Below are 18525 nucleotides of genomic sequence, written 5' to 3'. Positions count from 1 at the left end.
TTTAAATCCGACATCAGCCTATGGTCAGAATACTTGACCCCTTTATTTCTCTACTGCAGTTTAAACAACACGGTCCCAGAATCCTGGCGAGGCGCAGTTATCCATCCAATCTACAAAGGCGGGAAGAGAAATGAGCCAAAAAATTACCGAATGGTAGCGCTTCTTGATGTGGAGTCTAAGTACTACGCAAATATTCTACTGGAGGAGCTACAGGCTTGGACCAAATCAACTGCACTGCTTCCTTTCAACCAGACGGGCTTTGTGCCTAAAACCGGTACCACAACCAATCTGCTAACGCTAACCGTCTTGTTGGATAAAGCGACCTGCCAACATATCCCGCTGCACTGCTGCTTTGTAGACTTCAAAGCAGCCTTTGATCGTGTGCCTAGGGGCCTGTTATGGCAGAAACTAAAATCGTGGGGCATTCCGCAGCCCCTTCTTCAGGCAATAATTCAACTCCACACGGAAACGTGGATAAGAATTAGGCTAGGCGAAGGCTGCCATGTCTCCAGGAAGATCCAAACTGAAACCGGCGTCAAACAAGGGTGAGTATTGGCCCCACTTCTCTTCAACTTGTTTATATCTGATCTCTCTCCAGTTCTCGACAGTGTAAACTGCCACCCTCCTCAACTTGACGGGACTCGCATCACTAACTTGCTTTATGCCGACGATCTGGTGCTCCTAAGCCACACAAAAGTGGGTCTCCAGAGATTGCTAGATGAACTGCTACCCTATACGACAAGAAACCATCTAGAGCTCAACTTATTAAAAACCAAAACCATCTCTTTTGGGAAGCAAAAAAGGTCAACAGAAAGGTGGTATTTCAGCAAAACAAAGTTAGATTCAACCCACAGCTACAAATACCTGGGCATCTATCTTGATAGAAGAGGCTCCTTTATCAAGCACAAAGAAGCATTAAAAATCAAAGCTCTGTCGTTAGAGGTGGTTGCTGCAAAGCTGGCAAAACAGCTACTAGGTCCCAGCTTAATACCCATGCTGAAAGTAATGAAAACCAAAGTAATCAACTCCCTAACGTATGGCCACGAAATCACCAAAGGCGCAACCAGTACACTAATAAACAAGTTAATAACAAAAATCTTCAAAAGAGCCTTTGGGTTGCCAAAATCTGCCTCGCCAGCCCAAGTGAGACTAGAATTGGGTCTCCAAGATCAGCATGGAGTGGAGGCAGGTGCATTCATCAAACTGTGCCATAGACTGCGCCGTGCCGAGGAGGGTTCCTTGGAGGCCCGACTCTGGCAGGAAATACAGCATAAACAGACCAGCCATAAGCATCGGCAACTCCTGGACTACAGCCTACAGTTATTAGGCGCAAAAGATCTCTGGGCCATAAATCCATCTGTTCCTGTGCTAAAGTCTGCCATCAAAAAATCCGTTAGATCGTGGTCCTTCCACTCTGACAGAGCGATCCTTTCAAAGAGGAGACATGCCTGGGCTGTAATTGCCAATCTTAAAGTGGGTGTTCTGCCGCTCTACTTGTCGAGCACATATGCACTTTATTGGAAACACAAGTTTTTAGCCCTGAGGATGGGAGAATGGCCCTTTCTGAAGAACCTCCCGGAATGGCGGCGGCCGAGTAGTTGCACGAAATGCAGATTGTGCGGCTACCATTCAGAATCAATTGAACATATCGTCTGTGCATGCCCCGCACTGCTTACAGCCAGACGGTTACTGTTGCGTGGCCAATGTATCCAGTTGGAAGTTCGATCTTGTCGCCAGGCAATAATGGCCGCTCTTGACCCTGACAACGTCAAGCTAAACATTGGGCTTTCAAAATTTGTCCATAAAGCGATAAAATCTCTTGAAGCCACTCTCCAACCCAAAGTCTCCCCATTATAGCAGACGGTGGTGTTAACACACACAATATCCGAATCAGTCTACAAGTAATCCAGATTTAAGTACTGTACCAGAACATTATTAGATCTTAATGGCCCCCTGAATCCCAAGTTATTTTAAATTAACTGTTTTAAATTATTTTTATTACATTCATTTTTATTAATTTTTTCTTGTCATGTCGCAAATTGTAAATGGTTTTTTTTAACCAATCAATAAAGATTACTAGCCATAAAAAAAAAATAGAACTAGGAAACCAAAATAATAGTTCAGAAAAAATAAGGTGCAGTAAAATTTAGGGAAGTATAATTAATAATATTAACAACAGGAGGACTTAATGGGGCCAGCAGCAGAGCCCTTGGTAGAGTAGCAGTCCTGGCCATCAGCTGCTCCCTCCAACTCCAACAACCCTGTCTTCTTGCCCCTGGGTGCTGATCATGAAAGATGTAAGAAAGAAAGAGACAAACACGGATGATTGGTATGAAACAAATAACATATTTTTAAAAACGCTCAAAAACACATTATGGAAGCAACAATTGCAATTAAATGGACCTATCTAATCTGGTCGAGTAGTATGGTGGGATTTGTGGACGTCTAGTTATTACAGGCCAATTTGTCACTATGTCTGCATTTCCATTTATTTTAGTCTCCATAGATGGATGACACATGCTTACATTTTTGGATACACCAAATTGTTGGTTAGTTGCTGCTGATGTTCTGCTAGTGGTAAGCCTATTACCACTCACTAAACAAACTGCAAAACGTTCTACTAAGGTCTGGAGTAAGCAGCATATGATGTGACAGAGGATGCATCCCGCAGACCACAAACAAAAAGACCAACTATTACTAATAAGTAACTAAACCTATCAATTCACCACTATCTCTTCTTAGTGGTAGGAGGACAAAGGAAGGACTAGAGTCTCTCTAGCAATACCTAACTTAAGTTCTTTAAAGTAAACTCTTACATAATCAGGCCAAGCAAGCGCAAAGTTTCAAACAAGTAAGATTAGTAGCGCTGAGAACCTGTGTCATAACAATTGCAGAAGATTTTTAAACGTATTTTATCTGCAATGTAAGCAGCACCATTCTTGCTATTTGGAAAAAATATATATTTCCAATATATATCACAGAGCAGGGATTTTTTCTACATCGGAGGGTGCTTCTGTGAGCTGTTTAAACTGTGTTTTACTAGGGCCTGTGGACTTTGTATTTTGGCCAGCAGGGGGAGTAAAGTTTTATTCAAACATTATTGTTAGATTTCAAGTTAGTGAGGCCTTTACCTGCTGAAGTCCAAAGTGTGGATTGAGCATGTCTGTCTCCTAGGATATTCTGAACAGGAGAAGCAGCTTCCAACTCCCTGACCAGCAAACCTTGACTGAGATCGTTGGAACCTTATATGGTCTGCTAGTAGTTGGTACATGTCTACACTGATTGGTGGTTGTATTTGGTGTTTCCATTGGATTACTGTAAATGTCCTCATTGGTTGGGTATTTGAGGGTTCTGATAGGTTTCTGGATCTGTCATTCAATCATTGTAAGGTTGGGATAGAGCTAGGGTTAGGATTTCTATTGGAAGTAGGGACTAGGGCTAGGGTTACACCTTTAATTGGAAGTAGCGATTAGGGCTTCTGGTGTGATTGGTTGCTGGACTAGGTGTGGGACTAAGAGTAGCGTAAGGCTTTCTATTGAAAGTAGGGACCAGGGCTACCTGTGCCATTGGTTTCATGGACTTGGTTTGGGACTACTGGTAGGGCTAGGGCCTTTATTGGACATAGAGATCAGGGTTTTTTAACTGAATGGGTGCTTCGACTAGGGCTAAGATTGGCTGTAAGGTCCTGGTCTCATATTGGTTCCAGATTTTAGGGCTAGTGTTGTGATTGGATAGTGTTAGGGCTAGGGTTATAAAAAAGGTCAGGCTTAGGGCATCTCAGCCCAGGCGTCAAGGCTAAGGGCAGAGAGGACAAGGGCAGTTTCCTGTTTGAGCCTGTTAAGGGCAAAGAGGACAAGGGCAGTTGCCTGTTTGAGCCTGTTAAGGGCAGAGAGGACAAGGGCAGTTTCCTGTTTGAGCCTGTTCAAGACTGGTCAGGACTAGGGCCAGAAATGCTGCCCTTTTTCTTATTCAGCAATACCCAGCCCACACCATCCACATCCACATACAGAGCAACACACTCACACCAAATGTACACCACGCACAACACAATGCCCAGAATAATGTACCAGCATGCCTTATAGACCCAACCAAATCACATCTACACACCCTACTATCCTAACTACCACACATATCCACCATCACCTACAAACAGTACACAACTCTATCCTATACCACTAACCAATACACTCATCACTAACATAACGCCAATCAACACCATACATAACTACATTCCATTCAGACACACTCTCCCAGCTGTAATTACACCTAACATACCACCTTTTATCACTAACAAACGTATAATCATCCTTCCATCAGTTGTCCAACCAACACCCTCCTCTCCCTTCTACCATAATAACACTAACGCACAGCACACACACTGCACACCACCACACTTTTAACTCTTACAACAAACCAGTCTAGGATAAACACTCTCACCTCTACTTCATTCCCTCCTACATACAACATAAACTCTACTCATAAACACATCACCACCCCCTCTATGTCACATCCTCCTCTCAAAAACAATACTACACAACCAAATCCATTGCGTGAAACATAAACATCAGCACCCTTTTTCACTACTCCTCAAAAGCAAAACATATCACACACACCAGCACAACAAGTTCTTCAAAGCGCAACAACTCATAATACTTACCATCACAAAATACAAACATGAACCTACCTTTCAAACCACACAAATGAACAAATTCCAATGCCAAGCTTTCGCTCTTCCACCACACCTAACACAGATACAGCAATACAGCACCTCTCTTCTAACCGTCTCTCAACCATTGGACAATTTAGAACATTACTACATGACCCCCATGCTGCACCACCTCCCCTGACTCATACACCTTCCGCCTTAAACACACACAAAAAATATAAGCAACATGCCACACGTCACAACTTTGCTTCCCCATGTCTACTTCACACAATGTTACACCACAAAAGCAGCACAGCACTCCAACTCACTCTCAAACACCATCTCTAACACATACACATGCAGACCCATCAAAATGCCTTCTTAGCATGCTGGATGAGGAGCACAATACAGAACAGCTACACGATTGCTACACGATTGCTATCCTAATAGAGCTAATACCAGCACTAAAAACACACCTGCTACAAACCGACACAATACTGTTCACTCTTCTACCAAACGAAGTCCCACTATCACCATAGGCCAGTCACTAAACTGTCTACTAATAAATGCTTGATCCCTCTCTAAAAACAAGCATCACATCTACGACCTTCTCACCGATGCAAAAGCAGACATACTATTCATAACAGAATCATGGTTGGGAGAAGATATGGCTCCAGTCCTGTATGAAGCCATTCCCCTAGGTTATCAAATAATCACCCAAAATCGTATAGCCCAAAAAGGAGGTGGTCTAGCTGTTGTATTCAGGCAAACAATACATATCACTAAAATTGACAACATCTTCATAAAGAATTGCTAGGCTCTTCCAACAAGATGCAATCCTACACCGTCTTCCTCCTGTAACTTCCTGCTCCTTTACAGACCTCCACCTAACAAGGCAACATTTCCAGATGCACTTCTAGACACAGTTTAAATCCTGATAACAATACACTCAACCTATGCGCTCTGGGTGACCTTAACATTTGGTTTGATAAACCCAATATGACCCATCCAAAAACTATAATCACCGGCCTAGACGCATTGAACCTGCATCAGATTGTCCACAATCCGACACATATCCTAGATGTCATTTTTGCTAATACGAAACTAGTTACCTTTCAAACTATAACTCCAGTTACATGGTCAGACCACCAATTGCGTGCCTGCCAACATGAAACTACGCTAAGCAACTCACCTAAAACTACCTTACATCCATCCACCTATCAGCTGTGGAACAAACTCAATTTGGAACACTTGGAAACACAACTAACATCCAGTACAAATCTGGAAAGCATAAATACTGTTCAAAATCTATATGAGTGGCTACAGGAAGCTTTTGACATCCTGATACCACTCAAAACCACACAGCAGAACAAAAGAAAAAAAGCGCCTTGGAGAAACATAGAAATAAAAGACATAAAACAACAAATTAGAAAGCTGCAACGTACCTGGCTCAAAACAAACGCCAAACAATAAAAACTTCAGCTACAGAAAATTCACAGATTATACAAGTCTGCTATCAAAAAAGCTAAGAAAGGTACTATTCCGAAAGAATTCAAAATGTTAGATGTGAAAATAAAGACTTCTATAAAATGCCGGCAGCCCTTCTGACCCCTGTCCGCCACAAAGTTTCAAGACAATTCTTTTAACAACCTCTGCTGCCACTCCAGTAAGAAGAATCATCAACGATTCCTTAACTACTGGAATATTTCCAGAAGAACTCAAAAAGTCATATATACGCCCTTTACTGAAGAAAACAAACTTGGACGCGCTGAACCCTGACAACTACAGACTCATTACAAATGGATCGTTCCTGGGCAAACTGATAGAAAGAGCAGCGTTCGCCCATATGTCACAATTCATTGACAAGAATGACATACTTTCAAACTTCCAAACAGGATTCCGTCTGGGAAGAGACACTGAATCTGCCCTCCTTGCCATCTGGGATGACCTAAAGAATACAGTTGACTGCAACGGGGTTGCTGCGCTACTCCTCTTCGGCCTCTCAGCTGCCTTTGACACAGTTGACCATGACACTCTGAAACAAAGACTCCATGAAGCTGGCATAGAGGGAACTGCTTCAGACTGGATGGCGTCCTACCTTGGAGACAGAACTAATGTCATCCATACCCCACTTTTCTCGTCCAAACAATACTCCATAAAAGCAGGGGTCCCTCAAGGTTCTATCATCTCGCCCATGCTTTTCAACATCTACATGAAGTCTTTACCAGTACTGATCAATAAATGTCACCTCACGTGCTATAACTATGCATATGACACGCAAATACTCCTTCAACTAGAATGCCCCAAAGACATTGGAAAATCACCAATTTTCTGCTGTCTCAGATTTGTGGATCAGTGGATTACCTGGAGCCATCTCAAATTGAATGCTTCAAAAACTGAAATGCTCACGTGTGGCATTTGGAAACATTACAGCCCACTTGCCGCATGGCCTGATGAACTGGGATCCCTGCCTAAAGTATCAAAGGAAGTAAGAAACCTTGGAATGACCATGGACTCCAAGCTGTCGATGAATGTCCAAGATCAAGCTTTGCTACTATAAAAATGCTGCAACTAATTTTCTCTCATTTGGGATTTCCACACAAGGTCCAAACTACCATCTCGCTTGTTCTGTCTAAACTCGATTACGCCAATAGCCCGTACCATGGAACCCCTTTAACGACGATGAAAAGACAACAAAGGATTCAGAACTCGGCTGCCAGACTACTCTTGCATATCAAACAGCGAGACCACATCTCCCCTGCCTTGAAAGCCCTGCGTTGGTTACCGGTTGCCAGAAGATCCACGTTCAAGCTGCTTTGTATCACCCACAAAGCAATGCATGGAATGGGACCGCTCTTCATCAGGAATAAAATCACCAAACACATTCAACAAAGGAACCTCATCTCTAAAGGAGCATCTCACCTCAAAATCCCACCATACAAGAAAAAAACCATGGGTGGCACATCCTTATCTGTTCAAGCAGCCAAAGTATGGAACTCTTTACCCCCCAACATAAGGTCCACCGACAACCACCTTATCTTCAGAAAACATCTCAAGATTTGGTTCTTCCCCATACAAGCACCATATGCAAACAGAAATTTACAGCATATCCCTCTGTATACAAGCATTTTTTTCACTATAGATATGTACCTATCTTTGTGTAATACTTTGCATAAACATGTAAAATAATTATGTTGTTGAGAGAGAAAATAATATTAATAAATAAATAAAAATCATCTTTGGTCTGCATGTACATACTTCCATTGTGCATCTATGTACCTTCCATGTACTTGGATCTGTGTATCTGTTACTTTTCTCCTGAAAAAGGATATTCAATGCACTACTCTATTTCTCATCCTGTGCCTCTATTAATATCTTTAATCTACATATGCTTACCTCATTTATGTATCTATATACTTTCAATGTAATTATGGATCTATACATTTATCACTTTCTTCTAAATTAGCATTTCCAATGAATTACCCTATTTCTCAGCCTATATTTCGCTCAATATATCTTCTAGCCCAACCTTCTGACTCATCTCAAACTTCTTCTACTACTCCTTCCAATGCACTACCCTATCTCTCATCCTATAAATCTATCAATATATCCTCAACATCCACTCTCTCATTTATCCCAAACCCCATACCACTACTATGATTGCCAAAATACCCTTTCTAGATTCTCTCCTATTCTACCCCTCCTTGCATCATCTGACACCTCTTTTACTATACCGATCCCCTAAAAAAACCTTTGTAAACTCTTTCCTCTGAGTCCTCCCTTCCAAAACTCCTTTTTACTCATCCAAAAGCCTTTTCCTATTTCTAAGACCTAAAAAAAATAATAATCTTTCACTGTTTTATCCCTCCACTATCCTTTTCAATCGAAATTAACAGACTAACATGTTCACTTATCAAGTTCCATATTAAACTATACTAATATACTACCCAAATAACTGAATAACATATCCACTACTCAAATTACTTCATATTTTATTTTTTATTTTTACTAGACTAATTTTCAACAGTTTATTTATTTATTATTTATTTTTGGTTTTTGTAGAGCGCGTAGTCACCCTTGAGTATCCCAGCGCTAAAACCTCGAACTCCTAACGGGGGGCACAGGGAAATTTCGAAGAAAAATCAGGGAAAAAGGAGGGTTTTGAGGGACTTTCTAAATCGAAGGAGGTTTGGTTCAGCTCTGAGGTTCGAGGGGAGAGCGTTCCATTTTCTGGCCGTGTTCACCGAGAATCTGCGGCCGCCGATGCGGGTTTTCTTCACCCTGGGGACAACAATAAGGTTTCCCTGTTCGGACCGAAGCGCTCTCGACGGTCTGTATGGAGTGATCCAGGTGCTCAGAATGGGGGGACCCGCATTGTTCAGGACCTTGTGTGCCAGACAGAGGGCCTTGAAAGCGACTCTTTCCCTCACGGGGAGCCAGTGAAGTTTTTTCAAGGCAGGTTTGGCCAAAGTTCTTGCTGGGGTGTTTGTGAGCAAGCGGGCTGCGGCATTTTGGGTTTTTTGTAGTGTTTGCAAGGTGGCTTCCGGCGCCCCGAGGTAAATAGCATTACTATAATCCAACCTTGCTAGCACTAAACCTTGAATTAGCAGAAGGCGGGACTGGAATGGCAGTAGGGGGAGCACTTTTCTACATGATCTCAGGAGCCCATAGCAGATGCCGGCTGTTTTCCTGGCCTGTGTCCGGAAAGTGAGATCTGTCTCTAGCCACACTCCCAGACTCTTAACCTCTGTCTTAGGGGAGGGGGGGTCACCCATACATGCGGGCCAGATGTTAGGAGGGAGACTCGGGGTTTTGTGTCCGAGAAGCAAGATCTCTGTCTTTGACCCGTTAAGCTTTAGGTCAGAATCGCCCATCCATTGATGGACAGTGGACAGGCAGTCTTGCAGGTTGGAGGGCTGTAGCTTGGGGTGGGAGAGGGTCACTACCAGCTGAGTGTCGTCAGCGTAGCTGACGATCGTGACTCCGAAAGGGGCGACCAGCTCCTCCAGTGGGGCCATATACACGTTAAAAAGTGTGGGGCTTAATGAGGAGCCCTGGGGTACTCCACACCGGAGGGGGATTGAGGGAGACCGGCTTTCTCCTTCCCAGACTTGGAAGGAGCGTCGGGAGAGAAAGGATGTGAGCCATCTCAGCGCACTGTCTTGTACGCCAGTGCTCTCTAGGCGCTGGACTAGGACCTGGTGGCTGACAGTGTCGAATGCTGCGCTGAGGTCCAGGAGGACCACTGCCACTGATCCTCCTGTATCCATGATTTCCCTCGCTTTTTCTACTGCCGCCAGGAGGGCGGTGTCTGTGCCCTGACCTGGTCTAAAACCTGTTTGGGAGTTCTTTAGGCAATGGTTTGCTTCCAGGAAGTGGGACAGTTTTTTGTTTGCGAGCTTCTCCGCTACCTTACCTATCCAAGGGAGGAGCGAGATGGGTCGATAATTGGATAAGTCCGTGGGGTCTAGTGACGGCTTCTTCAGCAGACCTTTAACAACGGCCTCCTTCCAGCTTTGTGGGACTATTCCTTGGGAAAAAGAGGTGTTAATGAGGGCCGTGAGTCTAGCTGTGATGGTTCGTGCTATGTTTTTCGTGAACCGTACGGGGACTGAGTCGCTGGGGGCTCCGCTTTTCGTGGCTGCTAGAGTGGTTGCCACTTCTTCTTCTGAGACTGGTCCGAATGCAGTTAAACAAGGGGATTCAGGTTTGTCCATGGGGTTTCCAGACGTGAGGGTACAATCCTTAGCGATTCCAGGGGTGGCCTGATTAGTAGCAGGTAGGGAGGAAAGGATTTTCTTGATTTTGCTGTCGAAGAAATTGGCCAGGTTAACACATTTCTCCTCGGCCGCTTTGGGGTCCAAGGGTGTCTGCGGGGGGGCTAGGACATGGAGAAGCTCTTTAAGTATGGAAAAAGTCTCGTTAGCAGAGCACGAGGAATTTTGTATTCTTACCTCAAAGAAAGAGCTTTTAGCGCTGTGGAGGGCTTGTTTATACGCCTTCATGGCAGATTGATAGGCGTTTTTGTCCGTCGCTGTTTTATTTTTCCTCCATGTTCGTTCCGTCTTTTTGCACTCTTTCCTAAGAATGTTCAAGGCCGGGGTGTACCAGGGAGCATGATTGATCCTCTTTACATGTTTAAGAGAGCGTGTTAATGGAATGAGGCTATCTAGGGAGTTGGTGAGCCAGCTGTTAAATTCCCTATCAGCGGTGTTAGGGTCAGCTGAGAGGGGGCCATCGGAATCCCTGAGCTTCGCTTCCCATTTTTCTGGACTTAACTTGTGCCAGCATCGGGTTAAAATCCTAGTTTTCTGTTTGGGGACCGAGGCGGGCTGATAGGACCAGTGCATTGGGACCAGAAAGTGGTCAGTCCATGGAAGGAGGGAGGGGTCTTGGGTTTGGAAGTTCCTGATGTTGGTGAAAACTGGGTCTAGGAGATGACCTTTCTCGTGAGTGGGTTTCGAGTTCAGGAGCTGGAGGTCAGCTGACGCGAGGTCTGCTAGAAGATTCGCGGCGGTGTGGTCTGCCGGATCTAGGAAGTGTAGGTTCAAATCCCCTAGGAGAAGAAAGTTAGGCGTTGCTATTGTTTTTAGAAGGATGTGATCCATCAGAGTGTTTGAGAAATCACCTATTGAGCCTGGTGGTCGGTATACCAGAAGACCCGATAGTGAGGTGGTAGGCGAGATCTGAAGGGTGAAATTACAATTTTCACAGTCCTTGACCGTACCGTCGGTGATCCTGCAGCTAAAATGGTCTTTATAGAGAATGGCGAGCCCGCCACCTCTTCCAACTGGTCTGTTAAGGCAGCAGATTTGGTAGCCTGGGGGGGTTGCATTGACCAAATCTGAGCCGTTGTTGGGGGTCAGCCATGTTTCGGTCAGAAATAGGGCGTCTAGCGAAAGGGTTAGGGTGAGGAGGTTTACCTCGTGTGAGTGCTTTACTAGCAACCTGCAGTTCAATAGGCCCAGTCGAAGCGTGCTGCTAAATTTCGTGGTTTCAGGGGTGTTGCAGAGGGGACATCCTGTGAACGGGGTGTCATCCTTCAGGATGAATTCACACTGCGGGTTTTTCTTTGTATTCCAGAGACGGAGGGTATCCGGGGGGTAGGATAGGAGGGGCTGTGAATCGGGCATAGTGACAGGTCCTAGGGCCGTCTGGGCACGGACGGGCTTGCCTTTGGCGCGCCTTCGGCGCGCTGACGGGGCGCCCGCTGCGCCCGTCCGCTGCGCGTCCGGTAATTGCACATCTTTGATGTGTGGGAAAGGGGCGGGTGGGCGTGGCCTCAAAGTTGGCGTGGCCTCTCTCCCTCGCCGTGAATGGCGGCAGAAATGTTTGTTTGCTGGTTTTGGAGTTGCAGCGAAGGGGTCGCTGTTTCGGCGCTTCTGGGCCCGCTCCAGTGGTGGTAGACGGGTGAGTGATGGTTTTAAAATACAGAGAATTAGGCGTGACACAGAAATACAATAATTTTAAAAATGCTTGCTAGTCTCCCGGCTTCCGCCTCAGGAGCTTTCGAGATTCTGGTGAGGGGCGCTGAAGGCAGCGTTTATATACCGTGGGCGGCGGGTGGGCGTGGCCTCAAAGTGGGCGTGGCCTCTCTCCCTCGCCGTGAATGGCGGCAGAAATGTTTGTTTACTGGTTTTAGAGTTGCAGCGAAGGGGTCGCTGTTTCGGCGCTTCTGGGCCCGCTCCAGTGGTGGTAGACGGGTGAGTGATGGTTTTAAAATTCAGAGAATTAGGCGTGACACAGAAATACAATAATTTTAAAAATGCTTGCTAGTTTCCCGGCTTCCGCCTCAGGAGCTTTCGAGATTCTGGTGAGGGGCGCTGAAGGCAGCGTTTATATACCGTGGGCGGCGGGTGGGCGTGGCCTCAAAGTGGGCGTGGCCTCTCTCCCTCGCCGTGAATGGCGGCAGAAATGTTTGTTTGCTGGTTTTAGAGTTGCAGCGAAGGGGTCGCTGTTTCGGCGCTTCTGGGCCCGCTCCAGTGGTGGTAGACGGGTGAGTGATGGTTTTAAAATACAGAGAATTAGGCGTGACACAGAAATACAATAATTTTAAAAATGCTTGCTAGTCTCCCGGCTTCCGCCTCAGGAGCTTTCGAGATTCTGGTGAGGGGCGCTGAAGGCAGCGTTTATATACCGTGGGCGGCGGGTGGGCGTGGCCTCAAAGTGGGCGTGGCCTCTCTCCCTCGCCGTGAATGGCGGCAGAAATGTTTGTTTGCTGGTTTTAGAGTTGCAGCGAAGGGGTCGCTGTTTCGGCGCTTCTGGGCCCGCTCCAGTGGTGGTAGACGGGTGAGTGATGGTTTTAAAATACAGAGAATTAGGCGTGACACAGAAATACAATAATTTTAAAAATGCTTGCTAGTCTCCCGGCTTCCGCCTCAGGAGCTTTCGAGAATTCGAGTAATCCTTTATGGGTTCCGGAGTGGCGTGCTACTCGCCAGAAAAGCGATTCAACAACCATCAGGGGTAACAAGTGCTATATGAATGCAAATCTTTCTTCCCGTTTTATCCCTCCGCTATCCTTCTCACTCCAAGTAACTGACTAATATCCACCACTGAAATTACTTCATATTTCACCATATCAATTCATCACTAATCCTTTGCCGGCTTCCTGAATAGCATGCATCAACAAGCGCTATATAAATACATACAAACATTTGTCCTCCTCTATCCTTCTGCTATCATTCCAAATAACTGACTAACCTATCCACCACTTAAAATGTACTTGCATGTTTCACTATACTAATTAAACACTAATCATCTATGGGTCCCGGAGTAGCCTGCTACTCGCCGAAAAAACGCTTTGATGCCTCGTCAGGGGTAGTAAGCGCTATATAAATGCAATTACAATACAATACAATACAAAGTAGTAATATTAAATAGCTACTCACCAAGCCCCTGGACTTCCATTCCTAGCAGGTCCAGCTGGTCCTGCTCCAGATCCAGGATATCGGACCACTGGTGCGTCAGCAGGGTATCGGTGCGCTGGACACCATAGCAGTGAAAGACTACCTGGCACTCCTTACCCCACTACTGGTGACGCTCCTTGACCTCGTACCCACACCCAGGCCTGCTGCTAGTGTTAAGGGGAGGTGATGTTGCACAAAAAAGAACAAGTGCAGTCTTCTCCACCTTGTTGAAGATGTCCCTAGCTTGCACCTCTTGTGGGCGCCGCCTTCTGCAGGGAAGGCAGTCGCGGCTGCTGCTGCGAGTAGCCTTGCCCTTGCCCTCTCCATTGGCCATGGTTCTTGGACTTAGGGGGCAGAAAATAAAAGGGGGGAATTAGAAAAGTAAGTAAAAGCAAATAAAAAAAGCAAGTTGTGGAAAAAGAGTGCAAAAGTAGTACAAAAAGTCACAAAAAGTCGAATCAGGAAAATATAGGGATAGATAATAAGTAAAAAAGATTTTTAAAAAGTGTACAGAAACAAAGGATTGCAAATATAAAGGTAGTGTAGAAAAGCAGGCCGAGACCCATAGCAATAGAGTGAAAAACAAGATGGACCCACCCATTGCAAACGCATGGGCAAGTTCATGTGATATTTCCCCCCCAAGCATGAAAAAACGATGCGAACACTTAATACGCGTTGCCAAGCAGGAAATACTCATTGCGAACAGGCAGGAGCATGCAATACCCGACCTGGAACAGAAAGTAAGCATCGCAAATGGGCGGAACAATTGAAAAACAAGATTGGCGACCTCATGGGTAAGTGCACAGGATATTTCCCCCCGAGTATGCAAACAGCTTTCCTGAACTGGAAACACACATTGCGAATGGGCGCAACAAGCAACTCTGCATGCTTCCGGAGCTACGAGCAGCTAGCGGAATGTTTTTACTGCTTCGCAGAACTTTGCGTATCGCGACAACGCGATCTCCGCCATGGGTTAATAATTATATCACAGTAAAAACACCTGATACTTGGATAAGTCAGTCAGTCATATTTTGCTTTATTCGAGGTACACTCATAAAAGCATATACAATCTTCCATTATAATACAAAAATAGTAGTTTAAAAATTTGGTGTACAAGCAAGTGTTTTAAAAATATAGTAAAATTACATCATAAAAATTACATTTAAAATGCAGATACTCTTTTAATACATTTTACCAATTTAATGATAGTTTACAGGAATGACAGAATCAGTGATCTAAAAACTTCTGCCTGACATTCCATGCCCATCCTAAATATTTAGCGGTGGCTATTGCTATAGGCAGTAAAGTGCTAGAGCATATAATTCTTAAGGCTACAGTGCTACTAGTAGTACCTAAGGATTTACACAATGGAGTTAACCAAATGCGTCTAGGTTCTACATAGGCCGAACAAGCAAATAAAAAATGGCCAATTGTTTCCTTCTGTGCTCCACAAGGTGGGCAGTTGCTGGTGGACAAACCACGCCACCTGCCTGTCATAGATCTTAGGGGTAGGGCACCTGCTCAAAGTTGAAAGAGGAGCTACCTATCCCTTGGTACAGTTACGACATCCCAATAAAGTTCTAGACTGGGTTGGGCTTTGCTTCTAGAAAACCTCCAGCCATAGTCGAGGAGCTAGTGCCACTCCAAATCCGATAGACCACCTTCTCCCAATAAATGCTTGGATAAGTGTCCCACATAAAGTATATGAAATAATGCTCCAGATGGAGGGGGGCAAGTGTAGAAAAGTGAGAGATCTCTTTTGGGAGAACCTTACTTTTGGCTATGGAATTTTGTTAGCTGAACGAGATTATCCACCAGCATTCGTCATGGCTTGCCCTAAAGGAGAAACAGTAATTCTACTGGCATTTCCAGATCACATTCCCAGGCACTTGCAACACACATATGTGCAGGACTGGGCGGGAGCCCAAGCTCCAGCAATATACAAGAACCATGTTGGATGGGATGAGGATTCCACCCACCACATAATTCCTTTAGAAAATGATCCAACTGCACAGAGGCAGTATTCAATAAAGCAATCCTTTGTTACCAGTCATGAAACCTGACAATTCATATTGTCTAGTTTTCGATTACAGACATTTAAATACTTGTACTAAGAGATTTGCAGTCTAAAATGCACACAGTGCCGCATTAATGAATAACATTGTACGGAAAAAATACAAAACAACACTTGATATCTCAAATGGATTTTTCGGCCAAAATATAGCACCTGAAAGCATGTATCTAACAGCATTCTCAGTGCTAGAATCTCAGAGGCAATTTCATCGACTCCCCCAGGGGTATAGGAACAGCCTGGTGTGGTTTTCGGCCAAAGTAACTGAGTTACCTAAAAAATTAGATGAAGAGGCATTGTCCTATGTGGATAATATTTATCTGACGGACGATGACCTAGAGAAACACTTGAACAGAGTGAATACCATAATTTTGGGATTTGCATCTGAGGGCTAGCAATTCAACTTTAAAAAATCTAAAATTGCCCACCTCAGTGTCCTTTTTTTGGGATATAAGCTTTCAAGTGAAGAAAAAACCTGGCAGCCAATTTTCTAGAAAAATGCTTGCCGCTTCATCCTCCAAAATCATTAAAAAATGTACAATCAATACTGGGATTCCTAAATTTTGGTAGAACATACATTTTAGATTACGCAGAAAGAGTGAAACCTTTCTACGACTTAATAAAACCTGATTTTGGCAGTAAGACAATGGCCACAGAAAGGTACATATACACTTCATTCCTTACAAACTGACATGATAGCTTCCAAACACTTACAGACACATGTAAACATACGCAAACTGGTGATCCGTATAATTGCGAGTCAGTCTGGGTACATCTACCTGAGATATAATGAAGGTGAAACAGTACCAATTGCATACGGGGAACATCACTTACAACGGATTTATTACAACGCACTACCATTACATTGCAACCATTACAACGCAAACCATTACAACGCATTGCGCTGGGGGCCGCTCTAGGATAGGGAATATATTTAATTTACTATCCAACACCTTCCCTACTATCCACGGGGACTGGAGTTGGAATAGTAAATTAAATAATTCACTATCCAGCGCCTAAAAGCACTATGCGTTGTAGTGGTATGCGATGTAAAAATCGCGTTGTAACAGCAGGCGTTGTAATAACCTGCGTTGTAGTGACACAATCCATTGCATACAAATCACATTTGTACACAAATGCCGGAATTCACTTCGGATCCACTGAAAAGGTTCTGACAGCAGTACAGACTGCTGTAGCGAGACTGGCTATGGAGAAACAAATAATAGTAGTGACTCCGGTTGCTGCCGCAGAAGCATCGACAAATGCAAGCATTCCAAATGCTAAAGCTTTACATCTAAGATGGATACAATGGGCTAATTGTCTCACTGGAACAGATGTAGAATATAGGAACGATCCAAATTTAAAGACACAGGCATTTCTGCAATTCCAACAAGAATATCCTCTACCAAATGAAATAATGCCTCTGGATCAGTATGAATATATAATTTACACTGACAGATCTGCTCAACTGGCCATAGGGAGTAAGCAACAATATAGCAGGCATGTGCAGTCGTGAAAGGTCGCATGCGGGATGGAAAGTTCCATCCAAGTTGCACTAAAACGCAATCTCTAGGAGACTAAACGGCACAGTTGGCATTGTTAAAAGCTGTGATACTGGCACTTGTGAATATGGATTTAGAATTCCCCACACTGATTGTGTGCAATTCCTTTTACTGTGTGCAATCATATAATGAATACTTGCAATATTGAGTTTAAAAAGGGTAAAAAGACGCAAAAGATGGCACAATTAAGCATAAAATGCTATTGGAGCAGGTAGTGGGGTTGAAAACTGAACTACCAAGGGCTCACATGATACATACACTGAGTCATCAGCGTGATGGTGTTCATGTTGAAGGGACTTCATTGGCTGATGAAGCCATGGAGGGGGTGTTCGTACTGCTTCCGTAGCTGCAATCACTTGTTCTAAAATGAAAATAGACGGTGAGATTATGCTTCGCGCAAAAACAGAGGTGCAGTACCAAAAATATTTCTACTCAAATACTTCTACAAGTTAGATGCCAATACCATTCCATTTGCTCTGATTCCTGGAGAGGGGAATAGAGTAATTCCAGACATGGATCATAATTTAGGTTTAATTCTAGCAGCACACGAGGGGATAGGTTCTGCTCATGCAGGATTTACAGTGACTGTTTCCTTATTGAAACAACGCAATTGGTGGCCTGGATTAACAAAGACTGTGGGGCAGATCTTCAATGAAGTGCCACAGCACGACACCGCAAGCCCTTTGGCTGCGCCACGCTGCAGCACTTCCGAAGCACAGGGATGCGACATATTTACAAGAATATGCCGCATCTCTGTGCTCCCCCTGCGCTGGGGCCCAAACTGCAGTTATGCGCTGACAAAGGCACCCTTGCACCATGGTGCAAGGATGTCTGTGTCATGGGGAGATTGTTTTTGTGCAGGAAGGGGCACCTTCCTGCACAAAAACAATCACTACAGCCATGTTCCTCTTTCTACATTCTTGCATTCTACAGCACACATTGAAAGAGGAAGCAAATCAGGAGAAATGAAAGCATTTCTCCTCGTTGCGCCTCGCTACGCCACCTCTAGCATCAACAGATTTACCTTTTTTCGTAAATCTGGAGATGTGTATTGTTCCATGGGTTTCGCGTGGGAACGCCCACAGCAACACCCATGGAACCCCCCCTTTCAGCGCAAAGTGCTGAGTGTGAAGGGGCCGTATTTACAAGGAGAGGAAAAGTCAAGCAGTAAATATTGAGGATCCCCCTGCACCACCAGTACGTCACGAAAAGTGACGTAGTGGTGGCACTGGGGGCTTGTACATCTGCCCCTATATCTTGAAATGCGACATCTGCCAGCAGATGAAAGGTTCCACCGCAACACGTCCAGTGCAACAACCGCTGTCAATAGCTGACAAA

The sequence above is a fragment of the Lissotriton vulgaris genome, chromosome 4_1 (assembly GCF_964263255.1).
Source record: "Lissotriton vulgaris chromosome 4_1, aLisVul1.2, whole genome shotgun sequence".
Taxonomy (NCBI): Eukaryota; Metazoa; Chordata; class Amphibia; order Caudata; family Salamandridae; genus Lissotriton; species Lissotriton vulgaris.
Note: the sequence above shows the minus strand (reverse complement) of the source record.